Source organism: Neodiprion lecontei, chromosome 2 (genome assembly GCF_021901455.1).
Source record: "Neodiprion lecontei isolate iyNeoLeco1 chromosome 2, iyNeoLeco1.1, whole genome shotgun sequence".
Lineage (NCBI taxonomy): Eukaryota > Metazoa > Arthropoda > Insecta > Hymenoptera > Diprionidae > Neodiprion > Neodiprion lecontei.
In genome coordinates this window covers 37,986,112-38,000,925 of record NC_060261.1, presented here as the reverse complement: position 1 = coordinate 38,000,925, position 14,814 = coordinate 37,986,112, and the positions used below count along the sequence as shown (strand labels likewise).

The following is a 14,814-nucleotide window of genomic DNA, read 5'->3' as shown; positions in this document are numbered from 1 at the left end:
GGTACGTATAGCCGGGTCGAATCAAAAAGATAAGAAAACAAAAGTTAAACGGGACAACCGAAATTGATCGAGTTGAGTCTGATTTTACGAGATTCTTCTGTGATCCAGAAAGAAACGCTTCGACACTGAATTTCAGTCGCAAAAAACTTGTTGCCAAGAACGTCAGAATTGTATCACGTTATTCTACAATCTTTTGAATTACCGAATGAATGAATTCTTTGTAAATTACCAATATTAAACTTTTGATTAAACAAGAAATACTTACATTATTCTTAATCACAATTTGACCCAGACGATCTGTAGTAACGAGGTGTTTATAATTGAATTTCAGTGTTTTAACATTTTCTCCTCCGTCGCAGGAACTTTTACAGTCGCATATAATCGGATTAGCTTTCGTTGGCGACAATATATTTAAAGCTTTGTCTCATTACGTTTTTATTTCATCAGTTTTGCATGTAAATATTGTAGGTATACTTTTTATACTCCCGTTGAAAAATTGTCCAGGCAAGGACACATACCAGAATGATTTCGGAGAATCTTTACATTTTTATGTAAATTACGTAGCCGATCGTCCTTACAAATTTGTGTATGCGGTATTCGCATGTCGGCCTTGATACACGGCTCGTTGTAAATGCTATAAAAAGGTCGGACATCTCTAAATTCGGAAACGGAACTTTCTCTAAGAATAACAGCGCAATCTTGTTCGAAAGCGTTGCCCGTTACTGCGATACTCGCGGATTTCCTCGAATCGCACAATTTCATATCGCAAACCGCGATCCAAGGTCGCTTCCACGTTTTCGATCAAACTGCTCTACGCATGCAGTGCCGCATTCCTGCAGTGCGCATATTACTTAATGCCAGTTTTATTTTTCCGCAATTCTCTGTCATACGCCTGGCTATTCCGCAAACGTAATTCTGCTGATGCTAAATCCTGTTTCACCCACGGAATAACGTATGAAGTATTAAACGCGATCGTATCTTGGGAACTGATCTTTGAATTGACAATCAGCACGCATTTTATTCTACAATATCTCCCGGAAACAAAAAACAATTCGCGAATATACTAATTATCATCCACGTTATTACCGGTCTAAAAAAAAAAAAGAAAAAGCAATAAACCGCGTCGATAACATTTTTTTTATTTTAATTCGCGGGACAACAAATTGCGGTTAATCTCTGTTTACCGGGTGGAGAAAACCGTAGCTGAGAATTATCACACTTCCGGCAACGCGTATAAATTCCGCGTAATTTAGCGGGAAATTTTTCGCACATTCTCGCTTACGAGCAGATAACATCTTTATTTCTACCTATTAGTATATCAAATCTGTTTATCATCTTCCATTAATTATCGACAACGATCTACGCTTCTACAACTCGAGATAGGCTCATAATTATTGATCATTGTTCCAGTGGCGTTAAGTCCTAAATGGATTATCACGTCATAAACAACTGATATGTGTATAGGATTATTATGTATACTGTTTCAAAACAAGCTAATGGCTAATTTTCCGCCTATGCAAATCCACCCGGAATTAATTACAATTATGCAAAAGCTGGGGTAACGAAACCGCAGAGCAAAGATTACTGTATAAGTACACTGACCTAGCATGAACGTATTTACTGTACGTTGATTTAAAAAAATTATGATTGATGAGCCATGTAGCTTACAAATTATAACTGCGCGTTAGGTGTCTACGAACATTTTATTCTTGGTACACGCTTAGTTTTAATTATTTGTGCTGTATCCATGTGCTACAAAGAAAAATAAAGTAACATTAAATAAAAGAAAAAAATTCAAATTCCAAGTAGCACGTCGGGTGCCAGAATCCTTCACGGGACTGTGTAAAATTTGTTTGCTGCAGCTGAGCTTGATCACGTCAAACGATCTTAAATTTTGCAAGAGTGGTGTACGTGCATGTTATATATATATTTATTTATTTATTTATTCTTTTGTGTATTTTTTCTCCAAATTACACATTCTTCGACTTTAAGATTGCAAATTCAATCGTACCGTATAATGTAAAAACGGTTTACTACATTGGCAGTTGAAATTCGGGGAAATTAATTTGAGATGTAGAGATTATTCGAGTTGGTTATAACGCAGGTTCGTAAAAATAATTTCGGTGCATAATTATACACATGGGACCGATCGGAATTAACGAGGATATGCTTGCTCGGCAATCCCGCGGTTGAGTCTAGACCCTGAGATAAGTATCTGTGGGAAATAAAGTTCTGTTGAAAAAAATTCCTCGCAATATTCTTGCGTTCTGCAACGTTCGCAAATTCCTCTAAAAGTGTTGAATATTTAAACGGCAAGTATGCGTACGTGTAAATGCGTGTGCGAGTTTAAGCTTCCCGTATGCCCCCATTCAGACACTTTTTTTTTTACTGGCGATCAGAGGTTACGATGTACAGAGCTCAATTATATCGCTGACTTTTGCGACAATGTTATATTATTATTGATATGTTATATGCGTAGATATTTTATTGGAAATCTTGTTAACCGGGAACTTTTGTTGAATCTACATTCGGTTTGTATAACCTAATGGGGACTTCCATAAATAACGTAAAGTGAAAATTGGGATTTTTTCACTCCTTATCATTATTGACCCCCTTTTTTTGAAAAAATTTAAAGCTGATTACTGATAACAGCATTGTTTTAATATTCTTTGAACTCTTTATCAAGGCAGTCGGTAAATTCTTAGTTTTACAAGTATTTGTTATAATCAGATACGTTACAAATATTTTTCAATCTGATAATGAATAAAGTGTAATATTTCAGTAATTCATTCAATTACTTCCGGCAATCGCTTTTGATCTTAACAGTACACGTATAATTGATCTCTCTTCACTTTGAAACGATCAAGCATAACTACTAATTAATTTCCACGACACAAACATACTTCATGATACTGTCACATCTTTTATCAAATTACTCTGATTGAAAAAAAAAAATAATTCATTACAGAATTTCATTCATTTTCCACTGGTTAGAAATAATTCGTAAGCTGATATAATAACGTTTGACAGCAAGGTGGACGAACCTAGGTTCAGTCACTGAGCTTGGGTGGTAGAAATTTGTAAATTTTTCAAATGCTTAGTCGATGTGAAATACACACAGCCAGAATATATAATTTTGCGCACCGTGCCAAGACCTGAAAATAGCAGGCATTGTTTGTAACCAAACAGAGTAACACTTATGCTGGAGAGTGTTTTATCGGTCGTTTAAGCGTTCTGATACCGATCAGTTTCGAATATCGTAGTAATCGGTTGCGAAATTGTCGATCTTAATTTCACAGACCTAATCGCGATCTAGGATTCAGGGATATATGTACATGTATATAATTACACGAATAATTTTTTTTTTCGTCTTTTTCTAGTTCGAATTTCTAATTTTCAATTTTTCGTATCCACTTGGTACAAAAAGATAAAATATACAAACATACAACGGCAAAATGAATAATCCGTATACAATTCTATATTATTGAGACAAATTTTGGCATTCTAATTCTGACTTTTCTATAGTTTCGGTTCTTCATACTTCGACTATCTAAATTAAAAAATTCTTTAAATTTATAATAAAAAAGACGGTATCTCATCTCTTTGATATCGAGGTATACTTACGTATGACGATCGAACCACGGTTGCGTAGAAGCGTGTACAATATAAGCATGCGTCTAATTTTCCCCGTCAAGTAATTTAACCAACATACGTACCTACATCGCAGTATATTAACTTCTGAGAAACCTGTGCGCGCGGATCTGATCATAATGGTCTAGTAAACACTTCGAGGAAATCTAAAGCCGTACCCACAGCTCTTTCCGATGCGCAAAAGTCTTCCGCGGATTCTCGAATCCAATTCCGTGACTTCAATAGTCCGCTGCACGCGTGCCTACGTCTCTGTAACAAACACGTTTCGCATTGTTGCACGCACACACTGACTTGCCTGTACTTGAGCGTATATTGCGATTTCCGATATCTCAAAGGTACTCGTTTTACCGCATCGTATATTGCTTACCTATATCTTGAAGGCTTGCCAAGATCTGCACGCGGAGAGGAGATCCTACATCCAAATAAACTCGGCTGTATGTAATGACGTGATTACGTCGGGCAAACCGGAGTCGCAAATGCGGACCCTCCTCCTTCAATACGCGGAAACGTGAAAATAGAGTCAGTTCGCAAAATCTGGGTCAGATTTGTAGCCTCGTTAACGCTAGCTGGGGATGTAAAGAATAACGTTGAATTTTACGAGACGAAAAAATGAACATCTCCGAATAGTAATAGTTACAAATTCCCTTTTTGTAGCTTTTCGTCAAATATCGCACCTTTCAAACTGCAGGATAAAAGCGCGCGTCTCGTCACGTATACGCCTACATATCCATATAAGAATGAAAGTCGAAGTGTAATTCACTCTGTCGAATTCTGTTCGTTTATCAATTCGTTTCACGTGCACGTTTCCAAGATATATTAAGGAAAACTTAAGTCGTACGTACGACTATTTGTTTCCCTTCGATATCAACGTCGTTTGTTGTCGATTATTATCGTGCGAAGAATGAGTTCCAAGGGTTGAAAATTAAGATGGATCACGCAACAAAGCAACGCTATTAACCCTGTGTTGATATTATACGCTCGTAGAAAGTTTCGCGGTATTTGTTTTCAAACGTTTTTTCTCCGTCTATTTTCCTTCATTTGCTCACTTGATCGAATAGTCTTCGATAAAAACAACTTCGGTAAAAGATTCTCCTCCTTTCTTCTACCGCGAATTATTTAAGGGGGTGCTCTGGTCGATTTCGACGTTAACGTATTTATATCCAAATATATAACTCCACGTATCGCAACCGTGAAAAAAGGCTATACAGACCCATTTTACACGCAATTCTGAACTAAAACGCTTCAACATATTTCCCTTAAAGCAGACAAAAAAAAAAAGGCATGAATCCTACCATATCGCAATAGCAAATTCTTACAATCCGTGCGGTTTCTTTATTTCTGCGTTGAATGAAATTGTATTGGAGTGTTTTTGTTCAGAATTGTGTATCTAATTGGTTTCGATATTTGGAGATATACATATATAGGTATGTAAGACAACGTGGAAATGGATCAGAGCATCTCTTTAACGAGTGTACTGGTCGATTGTATCCTTCAAACGATCGTACATTTTTATTTACCGTTTACCTGCAGCTATTTAGATAATCCATATGTCTACTTGCGTACACGTAATACGGGATATTATCCGAGTCTCTCATTGAAACTGACAGAGCGTTATAGCCATCTCACAATCGGTATACGAATAAGATAACGAAGCTAATCGAGCACCAGAAATATTGCGTCAATTGTCGCATGAAAAATGATGGAATTTTTATTGTTGGATGTAAAATTGCCCCAAGGCTTGCCCATTTTGCAGACAGCTATAGGTCTGCAATAATAATACCGTCACATTCAACCTGTGAATATTTTAAGACAAAAAGAGTCGACGTCTGTCGCTTTCTGCAGTGGATAGATCATCGGGCTCCGGGTCACCTTGATCGATATTAACACCAGAAACTATATTTACAAAGACGTTACGTGTGAACATGCGTTACACGTCGCAGAATATTTTGCGAAATGATGGACGTATCTGTATCGTACATTTAAAATTTAATGTACTCCGCGGTGCGCATGTGTGGCGTGTTTAAATACACTTATCACTATTCCCAGGAAAGTTTGTTAATTTTATATAGCGACGACAGAAATTGCCCAGTCGGTAAGATTACACGCAATTAACAGTTTGCCTGCGCGTGATATATACGTTAAAGTATAATGTATAAATAATCATTCCCCGACTCCGATATAATTGTTTCCAGAGAACGAGCGGGTATAAAATAATAATAAAAATAATCCAGATAACGATAAAAAATTATATTCATATACACATACAGGTCCGCGTACGTCTGTGTTCAAGCAAACACCTTTATCTTTGCCTCCATATTTGCACTTGCGTAAGGTCATCGTACATATATTTGCGTGAAAAATTTTCCACCAGTAAGACCGTTCACCTTGAGAAACGATAATATTTCGAATTCAATAAAGCCGTTGACACAGGTGTAGATATGGTAGAGATATTCGTTTACAATGCATCGTGTCGATAAGACTGGAATGTTTCATTGAACCTGGTTGAAGAGAAAAAAAAATAAAAAATTTTCTGCATTTGTTTCGTAGACATTATAATTATATTATCTGTAGTTATTACGTCACATCAGTCGTGAGATTCGTAGCAAATATGAAATTCACGTTGCCAATCTTACTGTCACTTTCAAATTGGACAAAAGAATCTGTGAAATCGGTAAATCTCGAGAACCTTTTTTCGTTTAGGGGAAATTAGATACCTACATGGAAATCCTGTTACAGTTCGTTAATTGATAAACGGTATCAAGTGCGGTGGATGAAGAGTGATACGATGGACATGCGGATAGAAAAAACTTACAACGTAATTTTATTTAAAAATTCAAAGAAAGTAGAATTGTTACTTAAATTTCGATATTAATATTTCTAGTTGTTGCCCCCCCCCCCCCCCCCCCCCCCCCCCCCCGATGATTATACGTCTTCAGGTCAAATATCCCCAGTCATTTTAACGCGATGGCAAAATCTCAGGTAATTTCCTGTCTTACACGTACCGCGATTGTTCTCTCTGTAATCAATACGGGTACCGTATCGGGTGGCAACAACCAGAGAAAGGTAAATCGACGCGCGAGAAGATCAGATCGGGTGTCTGTTGAAAGAGGCGGAGATTAAGTACGAAGTAGAGGAGAAAATTTAGAGAGAAAAACAACAGCAATAAAAAGAATTAAAAAAAAAGAAAAACCAAAGACGCACGGAGTAAAAAGAGGAAGAAGAAGAAGAATGAGACGAAGAAGCAGCAAAATAAGAAGAAGTTAATGACGTTACGACTTGAGTCTCGAAATGAGATTTTAACTTCCAAATTCTTGGTACGACGCGTTCCGGAAATTCCACCTTGTTTGGAGGGCTTCTGCTTCTCCAGCTTCCCAACGGTAATTGAAATCTCACGAGGGGTAAAAAAAAATAATGGCCAGGATTCGCGGAACCCGGTGAAATAACTCGGGAGAACGCAGAACGTCGCTTGCGCAGCTAGGTTGTGGCTAACCTATGCTTGTAAAATGTGTAGCCCACGTACTCGTCGTCCAATTATTTTTATGCGATCCACATTATACACTATTTTTTGCCAATTTTATTTGCGAAGCTTTATCAACGCTCAAAACGAGACCCGACATTATCTGCGGTCAATTTATTAACCGCCAATTTCTGCAACCTGTAGCGCCGTCTTTGAGGTCTTTCATTAAAAACGGCTTAAATTTTAATGTTTTCACGTATTTTATCAAATTTAATCGAAACAAATATTGATATTATAATATTGTAATAAAATGCAATAATTATGCCGCGAATAAAAAGTATTTGTAACTATTTTCACAGAGTCAGTTCAATAATTAAGAACATACACGCAGTCATTTCGAATACATCAAATCATTTCATATTGATCTTGTGCGAAGGAAGCAACAAAGTAAGATAAACAAAAGAACAGTTTTGCTGTCCGTTGCGACGGAATAATTTGCACATATTTTAGCTTGTCAATGGACTACATTCAAATCAACATGGCGTCGATTTATAACGATATTTACGTTATTATTATTATTAGGTTATCTGACAACACATAGATGGCTGTTTTATTTCAGTGAATTTTCTCAGGAAAAAAGTAGGTCGACGATAGCAAAACCTTGCATTATACTAATTGCTAGACTTTGTATTATATGGCTCAGCTAATTTTTTACTCACGTCAAATTACATCTCTCTGCTTAGTGTAGTGAAAACGTTGGGTATTTTTGTGTCGGTAATTTGAATCGTTTTCAATACCTTCCCCTTGGGATAACCGAAAATTAAAGACAAACAGACCGTTCGTATATCGTAAAACGATGTCGAACAACTTTGAATGTAATCGAAAGTAAACAAGAAATAAGGCCAATTTCATACGCATAACTATTCATAGCGATAATTGCATACCCGGATAAGTCATATTATTTTTCTGGCTTCTGGCTTCTGATAAAGTGCTAATCTTAACCCTGGACAAGGAAGAAAGACGGCAAGTAAGAGGGAAATTATTCCTACACGTGGTTAAAAAATGTACGTCATTGTAAGTCGATAAAATTAAAACTTGTTACCAGCGAACACAAGACCAGCAATAAACCTCCAATTAAATTATCGCGATTTCCCAGAAGTAGCTCGGTATCAAGAATACTTATGCAGCGATAAAGAAAAGATATTTCCTCATCTCGACAAATTTAAAGAACAATCTCGCCGGTTGACAGTCGCTTACTTTATGCATATATTTAAGAGAAAAAAAGAAAACATCTGATAAACAAGCCGAAAGACGTTAGGTGGATGCTTATTTTACGCACAAGTATTTACACCGCTGGTTAATTGCAAGCGTGTAATTATTCAAATGTCACAAAGCCTGCGGAACTCGTTCCTAACAGTTAAAAACTCAAGCGACCCGCGCAGGTTACTCGGAATCGGTTGTATAAATCGTTTCAGCGGAACGTTTACACGTGTTTAAAAAAATGACGCGAAACCTCAGCTCTTTTTACCTTTCCTCAATCCTTAAATACGTATGGTAAAAACGAGTTTTCCCATCGGACGATCGAGGGCGAGGATGAGACGAGAGTGAGTTATCACACTTCCTGGAGCTCACAAGCGAGCCTCTTTAGCTCAGTGGTAGAGCACTGGTCTCGTAAACCAGGGGTCGTGAGTTCAAACCTCACAGGAGGCAGGGGATATTTTGCCGAGGTTCGCAGTGTTCCTCGGGTCGACCGCTCCTCGCACAGCTTCCTGCTTCCTGGAATGGAAGGGGATTTTTTTTTTTACTCCTTTTCTTTCCTTCATCCTTGTTTTTTTCCCCCTTTTTTTTTTTATTTCCTCCATTAGCTTTCTTCCTCATCGCGCGAACCGAGCTGAGCGTGACTTATTTAAATTGTACCGAGAAACCGATCAATTTCATTACGTATTCGCTCTCCTGTCTCTATTTTACGAGGCGAGGGGCAGGCGAGGGCGGACTCGGTCAACTATAGATGCTTACTTCCGCTTCGAGGACAGTAATTTTCTCATCAATGCCTCGGCACCGCTCGTCAGGGAAAAAGCTGTAAATTAGTTTCTTACGCCGCTTGTAAGGGACGCCAGGAAGAGAATTTGTAAAAAAGAAGAATGCATGGGAGATTAGAGGAAGAGTGACTAGTTGTAAGGTCAAATTTTAAAGGATACTCCTTAGCCAGCTCCTCTTTTCGTGGTAAAGATAGGTAAACGTTAATTCTTGGTATTCGTTTTACTCGTCGGAGGAGAAAATTGAAACAAGAAGAGAGTTTGGATGAGCTTCTTTTGAAGTTAAAATGAAATTCACAAGTCGTTCTACCCAACGGGTATATCCGGCATTTCCAAGTTTTCATAACTTTCGAACGAGCCTTTGCAAATTCTCTTAATTTGCAACAACTTTTCCCATGTCTCAGTGTTTTTACATAGACACTTTGTGTGTTAGTAAACCGCGACCATTTCATGTATTTCGTTATAGAAAGTGTGCCTGTACAAAGTCGCATGAAACTTAGCGATCGATCACTTTCTTGCGCTTACTTTCGAGCAAAGTCTATGTTGCATGCGAGTTTCCACCCAGCGAATGAAACTTTCATCAATTCCAAGAGGCAAATCTCAAATTGTACATACAGTCGAATGAATAAATGTTGACAGCCGTGTACTTGTGAGTTTGTACACGGAAATGAGCCATAGTATGGATCTAGGTTGCGTTCGACTAATTTTCACTTGCCGGATGTGAAACAAATTTTCTCGGAACAAATTGCAGGTTCCAAATCTTACATGTATAAGTAACACGATGCACGACAGATTAATAGCTATTACCTACATTTCCGTAAATTTGAAGAAATTATTATGTTTGTATATTATAGCGTCATTAAAATTGAATTTGGGTAAAAATTTTAAACTAGCGGGAAAACCAAAAGAAAAATGAGAGATGAAAAGAAACTCTGCTATCTTGCGCCAGGTTTATCAGACACCAGCAGGTGTTTGTGCTTCGCGTCCGTTAACTCGGTTACAACTAATTAATCTGTTATTGATGCGTATTATATGAATTGGTGCTGCGTATATAGTACATAAATACGTTCTTAAGTATCTTTTCCGAGTATGATTAGTTCTTGACATTTGAAAGACGATTTACTGATTTCGCAGAACGAGTTAATGTACACGATTTTATAATGCATTAATTCTACAGATTCTTCGTTTTATTTTCACATACATGAGACTGTGAAAAATTTCTGTCCCCTCGAATATTTCAGTTTGTCGGATATTTTGGATGCTTAGGTCATTTATTAAGAAACAACACAATTTTAAAATATTATCGCGCGTCTCCGTCTGCGAAATGATAAAAGTTTCAGTACAAGACTATAAATTTCTGCGTTAACGATTATACACGAATGGCTGCAATGTCGAATAACGAACCATATCTTTGTGTCACGACGATAAAAAAAAAAAAAAACCGATCAGAAGAAGCGATTTACGATTGAAATCTGAAAATGTGTACGTTGACATTCTTTGACAGAATCGACAATAAAGTTTCTGAAAGTTTTAATCAATCGTACAGTATTAGCGTCAATCCGATCTTTGAATACTCGAATCAATTAACGCGTTTGATGATACATGGCCGCAATGAAACTGATGCAGAAACATCGGATTAACACGAGGCTGAGCACGTCGACGGGATCATGAAAACGTATTGCATAATGACCGACCGACGAAAGCACTCATCATCATCATCATCATCATCATCATTATCATCATCCTAAGAAGCCGCACGCGAGTACGAGTAGAGGAGATGCGTCGAGGATGATACGGTTGAACGGAATCCGTGCTATCGGCGCGCGGCGGGCCGTTTTACGAGTGGAAGAGAGCGGCCCGGCCGCACGTTTTGCCGCAGCAGTTCCCGCAAGTCGTTACGCCGTATCGCCGATAGTGACTTTAACGAGTTTTAAAGAAAGATGGGCCGCGGGTGAACGGCAGATTCGCAATAACGCTGCAACCGACGAATCCGAGTTGTCACAACTCCCGACCTCGTCCGGCTCGACCGTTGCGACGGGTGACAGCCGTTAGAAACGATCGTCGAAATCTCATCGCGAAAAAGAAGAGCCGAGAAGAAGCCTCCGTGATATTGGGAACGAATATTGCAGGAGCGTGACTGACGATAACAATAAAATATACGCAAAATGGCGCCGAGAACTGCCGGCTATCGACGGACGAAGCAGGCTTCAGGTTAAATTAGCGAATAGAAAAGCACGGTGGAGCTTCGTGCAAGCTGTCGGGCTTCAGTTTTATCACATTGAACGATTCACTGCGAAAAACATGACGCAAGAGATGTCTTAAAATTAAATATGGGTTGGTCCGAGCGACGAATTTTTTCACCGCCAAATGTCTCAGCGTCGCATAATTACCGATGGCCATTAAGCGAAGAATAATCGACGCGTCGATTAATCGAGTCCAGAAAAATAATCGAACACTACTTTATTGACTCGGTAAAAATGAATTGATTAATCGATCATTTCGTATTTTTTAGGGACGGTGCATATAAAACCAAAATTTTGTAAACTTCAAGATGTAGTCTTAATGGCGGAAAAGTTTTTTCATGATTTACAGTTTCATTCAAAATGTTTTTCAATTTCAGTTGGAAGTATTTATTTATTTTTCACTTATCGTATCAAATCGGTACCTAGTAAATAAGACAATGATAATAATTGATACTCTAATCCCATAAATGATATTGTATTGCGTCGTTCGTAGGAGTAAAAAACAAAAACCGATTGTGAGGAAAAATGTGTTTGAAAAACAACCGACTATACTCGATTAATCGGGAAAAAATGAATCGATTTAATCAAAAATCGATTCTTGGTCGTTCTTACGCATTATCATTTCCAGAATAGGACGGAGCTACGAGCTTTCAAAACCGTACGAATACTTTTTTTCCATCATATTAGGCGTAAACCGGGATTTTACGCCCTAGGTACGAAAATAGCTATTCCCGACCGCAGACGCGTTGGCTGTGTGGAAATAAATTGTTCGGTAGAAGCCGTAGCACTGTAGACCTCAATTTGGCTGCCGCCGCCGAACGGCTGGTCAGCTGGACTTCGACTACTTCCCCTAACGAATAACTAGCAGAAGACGAGAGGTCTGGTGGTCAACCACATCCGCTGTCCGAGGAACGCGTCTCGCTTCGTCCATAACCGACCGCAAAATTCATCCGAACTTAAACTTGTCCCGTATCACGAATCCGAGAGGCGTTTCGCTTCGGCCTGGCGCTCGCTCTTATCAACGAGTATCCTACGCACTCCGGAGTTTCGCGGAATGTTAATCTTTATTCTTTCGTTTTTTCCCTTTCGTAATTACACATACCCCGTATGTATATCACGGACGCAAACAGCGTGAGTAAACATTTTCTGGTGCGTAATTTATTTACGTTATTAAACTTCCTTTCTAGATTGTTGTACGTCCTGAAATTATTAATCACACCCAGATCGTACATGTTTGAAGCAAATAACGTCGATGTCGGACGTTTGTTTTCTCGAAAAAAGTTTCAACCTCTACGTATAACATTCCTTTACCGCGTATATTTTTTCGTCCTTCCTTCTTCTCCTTTTCTCTTCTTTTTCTTCTTGCTAGAAAGCCATGTACAACCGCGGTGTTCCGGGAAGAGCTTTATTGCCCGGTAACAATACCACGAATCGCGTGGGAGGATGTGTCTAATAAAGGGACATTATTGAAGATGTAAGAGGGTGGTTCAGCGGATCCTGATATTATTTCTCTGCAACGAGCCGCGTATCTGATTCTGGGTACAATGTGAGAGAATTGCAGACGGACGGACAATCTCAGGCTCAGGCGGTTGATTTCTCACTTATGGCACAGTCGGAGCATCTTTTACCGTCGTTCATTCAATCGTATAATATCAGGACAGAGAAGCGTGGAAAATAAGGTTCCAACTGAATACGTTTGCTGTCCCTGTTCGTCTGTATTGCAACGATTTATTGAAGACAAAAAGAAAAGGAAGGGAGTAAAGAAGATGAATACGAAGCGTATTGATCCCGTGCAGAAAGTGCTTTCAGGTGAAAACTGATAAGTCGAATAATTTTATGGGACCGAATCAAAGATACACCCAAAACAACGCGACTTGTTCCCGAATCGTGGACTGTTTCCTTTTTTGCATCTTTTTACATTTTCTACGTCGTCGAAGAAAAAGAGGAAAGAGATGAGAAAGAAATACATCGTTGAGGTAATTTCTTTCCACGTATATGTTTGACGATATTAAGACTTTCATTGCGCGTGGGAAGTAAATATCCTGTACATATTATAATATTCGAGTTGAGTAAAATGGCTCGTTTGCTTCGTAAATACAGGACGCGGATCCGTTTTTTCGGAAATTCCAATTTCGAGAACAAGGCTAAATTCGGCCGTGTAATTTCAATCGCAGAATCGCGTCTGCAGTTTCTATCATGCCGCGCCGCTAATAAGAATAGTAACCTGCATGGTGAATATTTTATAAGATAGTTGAAGCTGTTTAAGAAAGGAGAGAAGGTAATGTGACATGATTCTAAGAAAAGGCGTTCTATAAATAGCCAGGTAACAGGATCAGCGAATGCTTTGGCTACCTGGAAACTTGTAACTGAAGTTTAAGACGAGACGTATTACGTCATCAGCTGATCTGCAACAGTCAGATGTTTCAATCCCTGACGTCACCCCAGAAAACTAAGATAAAGTTCAAACGACGGCCGTTGTACAGATTAATAAAACCGGTCTGAAGTCAGTAACGTTTACCCAACGAAACATTGGTGGGAAAAATTATTATTATCCAAGTTCTTACAGTGACTTTGAAGTGGTTAAGTTTTAAGAATACGAATACATTTTGCCTTATTATAATTCACCGAATATCAGATCTTTCATTCCTGCAACTGTGAAATGACGATTTTCCAAAACGTTAATCATTACAAAATAACTTGGGCCTCGTTAAAGTTGCCGATTAGAGAACCGTATGATTTACATTTTCAGTTCAATCACACGCGCGATGCACATTCGCATCAATCGCTCGTCTTTGATTGTGCTGCTTATGAGTCATGATCGAGCATCATTTCCACGTGATCGGTTGTCCTCCGCCGATATGAATCCCAACGTTTTGCAGACACTCGCGCGGTGATTAATCGCGACGACCTTGATGTATTATATGGAAAAAATCTGCACAAGCCTACCTGACCGTAGTACGCCGGATCTTTTATTACCGTTACAGCCTTATCTTATACGTATAGTGACGAAGTCAAGATCCGTTCGTGAATCATTTTACGTTCGACGATTTTCTTTCGATCAAATCTAATCGTACCGCTCGAAAAGTCCAGAATGACGTAGACGGAGGCGGGACTCGATGACGATGTATTGTTCACCGATTTTAATTTGCAATTCACTTGCTACGAGTGTGAGGTTTTACCGTGTGTGTGTTTTTTTTCACACTTGCTGAATTTTAAAAGGCAGTTTAGAACGGCTCTGCCAATTATCATCTCTATAGGCTGAAGTTATACAAAGAGTACGGATTGACGTTACAAGTGATTTGTATATTTTTTATAGCCAAGATTGCAGCGCATAATTTGCTGCAAATGTCTCGTGTGAGCTGTTAAGATTCGGAATTAATGGTCAACTTAAATTTAGAACTCCGAACGCGAGTCCCGCGTCCCAAGA

At 38.7% G+C, this 14,814-nt stretch overlaps 1 protein-coding gene and 1 non-coding gene across 3 annotated transcripts in view; both read left to right on the top strand.

Annotated features, from left to right (window-relative positions):
• LOC107216580 (intraflagellar transport protein 56) overlaps window positions 1-14,814 on the top strand; it is a 65,368-nt gene that overhangs the window by 10,403 nt on the left and 40,151 nt on the right. The window lies entirely within an intron of this gene.
• Trnat-cgu lies at window positions 8,747-8,818 on the top strand. The gene has a single exon. It is a non-coding gene; the product is annotated as a tRNA-Thr (tRNA).